This window comes from Macadamia integrifolia, unplaced genomic scaffold (assembly GCF_013358625.1).
Source record: "Macadamia integrifolia cultivar HAES 741 unplaced genomic scaffold, SCU_Mint_v3 scaffold2367, whole genome shotgun sequence".
Taxonomy (NCBI): domain Eukaryota; kingdom Viridiplantae; phylum Streptophyta; class Magnoliopsida; order Proteales; family Proteaceae; genus Macadamia; species Macadamia integrifolia.
Genome location: NW_024868663.1, coordinates 64613 through 66947, shown reverse-complemented (window position 1 = coordinate 66947; position 2335 = coordinate 64613). Strand labels below are relative to the sequence as shown.

Genomic DNA, 2335 nt, shown 5'->3' with positions numbered 1-2335 from the left:
GAATAGGAATTCATTGAAGGGTTGAGTGCTGAGAGGATTTGTGAATTGTGGCAATTTCAGTGGGGAGGATAGAGAAGATAAGGTTTTTGTTCCATGATCAAAGTGGGAGGGGGTTGGTTGTCGAGAATCTATATAAAGTTCTATTTACATAAGTTTTTAAGGGAAAATGGTTCCTGTGGGCGAGTGGCCCCTGCACCTAGATACATGAGGGGGGAGGGGAGGAAATGACCAGTACATCTCCCATGAAATGGATCAACTGGATGGCTTGAGGGGCATTTTGCACCCAAAAAACAAAAACTGCATGGCCTTAAGAGCCAACCTTTTCAAAAATTGAATAGACTCAACATTACAGAAATAGAAGTTGTGATAATCCCTAAAACCTCCAAAAAAGATGCGGAGTACCACGGCCATGCCCCAGTCACCGGCTCTGCCAACATCCTTTTCAAAAGCTGAGAAACTGTACATATTTCCTTAATACACCATTCCATTTCAGTTGCCTTCCTCAACCCCTGAAAAATACTTTTAGCCATAACTTCCAACACAATTACTGTCATTATATAACCTAGCTCAATCAAAATAAAGTGATTTTGAAACAAAATACCATGAGCCTATCTTGAATTGGTCAAAAGTTGGTTAGAAACGCTTGCATAAATCAAAACATGACGATTCAAAGTGGGCAGTGATGGAGAATACTACAAGAAAAAGGGGTTTTCGGGACGGAAATTTTCTGTTGCAAATACCAAAATATTGTCGCTAATAACCATTAGGGATAGTATAAATTTTCGTCTCACAACTGTCGTTACAACGGCCATCGCATAATTTACCAGACAGAAATTTTTTTCCGTCTCTAAGGGTTCAATTGCGACAGATTTAGAGACGAGAGAATATTCCGTTGCAAAAAACAAAATAAGAGAGAAATTTCTGTCGTAAATAGTGTGTTGTTTGGCCCATGTGGTGATTGGGATGGAAGATTCTGTCCTAAAAAAGGTAGTTCTTTAGGGATAGCAAAAATACATCGCTAAAGGTGTAGAAGTAAATAAAAAAAAAATTGTTTTTCGTATATATATATTAGCCTGTTGTTACACATTAGTAGATCTACGTAGACATTTAATATTCACATCATCCAAAATTAATAACTTGAGATAAATCAATACAAATTTAAAATTTACATCATCATCAAACAAAATGATAGATAAAACTATTTTTTCCCCCAAATATCTTTATCATTAACATTCAACAATATCCTGTAGCAACTTCAACCTGTGAAGAATAAGTATGATAAACATTAATATAATATATTGAATGATTGGCACTAAAAAAAATAAAAATTTGAGAGAGATTCAAGTCCATTAAATTCTAACCGTCATCTAGACATTATTCTACCCAAATTCTTTGTTGGAAGAACAATTCATAAACAAATTAAGTGGAGAAAGTCCTAAATCCTAGATTCAGATTCCTACAAGTGTATCCATGTTACAAGGAACTTTTTTAGAAAATTATAAAGTGAATTACTTTTCACTGAAAAAATTAAGAAATTCAACATACTCTTGGATCATAGGTTGGATTCAAATTAATAAAAAAAAGTTTGAACTGCAGCTAATTTTTCATTAGATAATGATCTCTTTCAAAAGTCAGACTCAAAGCAAAAAATGAGAACCGAAAAAGAAAATCCAAAACATAAACACGAACGAGTTAATTTTCTGAATTCATACCAAAAGAAAGAGCTTACCCATGAAGAAACAGATTGATCGAACTATAAGCCCAATGCAAGTGGAAGAGAAACATAAAACATTCAAATCCACAAAAAATACTACATTTAATTAAATATGATGTTGAACCCAACTCTGTTTTGGTTACAACAGTATGGGAAGAAGAAGAAGAAGATGAACCCAAAAAACATACTTTCATTGATAAGAGGAAATGATAGTAACCGAGAATGAAAGAAATAATTTAAACAATTACTTGACATCAGCATATATGTTTGATTGAATCTCACTAAATAAGTCAAAGAAGTAAGGAACAATGACAATACTAACCTGGTGTCACAGGAAAGAAGAAAAGAAATAAGAGCACTGAAAGAGGATCATAACTCCCACTTGAACACCCTGATATAGCTCTGCTGAAATACGCCTAACATACTTCTTTGCTGAAACATAAAGCTATACATGAGGAAAGGAAATTAATTCATTTATACCATTTAAGATAAATTTTTTAGTATACTAGTTTCTCAAATCCTACTCGACTATCATATCTTGCTACAATTACTAAGAGAATGGTAGTGATAACCTAATAAAAAAATAAGGAAATGAAATTAATTCAACAGTAAAGGAAGGGG

At 33.4% G+C, this 2335-nt stretch overlaps 1 long non-coding RNA gene across 1 annotated transcript; it reads right to left on the bottom strand.

Moving 5' to 3' along the window:
- Positions 1-302: 302 nt before the first annotated feature.
- Positions 303-2130, bottom strand: LOC122066383. The gene is made up of 2 exons (XR_006136345.1): positions 2037-2130; positions 303-509 (listed from the first exon to the last, which is right to left on the bottom strand). It is a non-coding gene; the product is annotated as an uncharacterized LOC122066383 (long non-coding RNA).
- Positions 2131-2335: the final 205 nt, after the last annotated feature.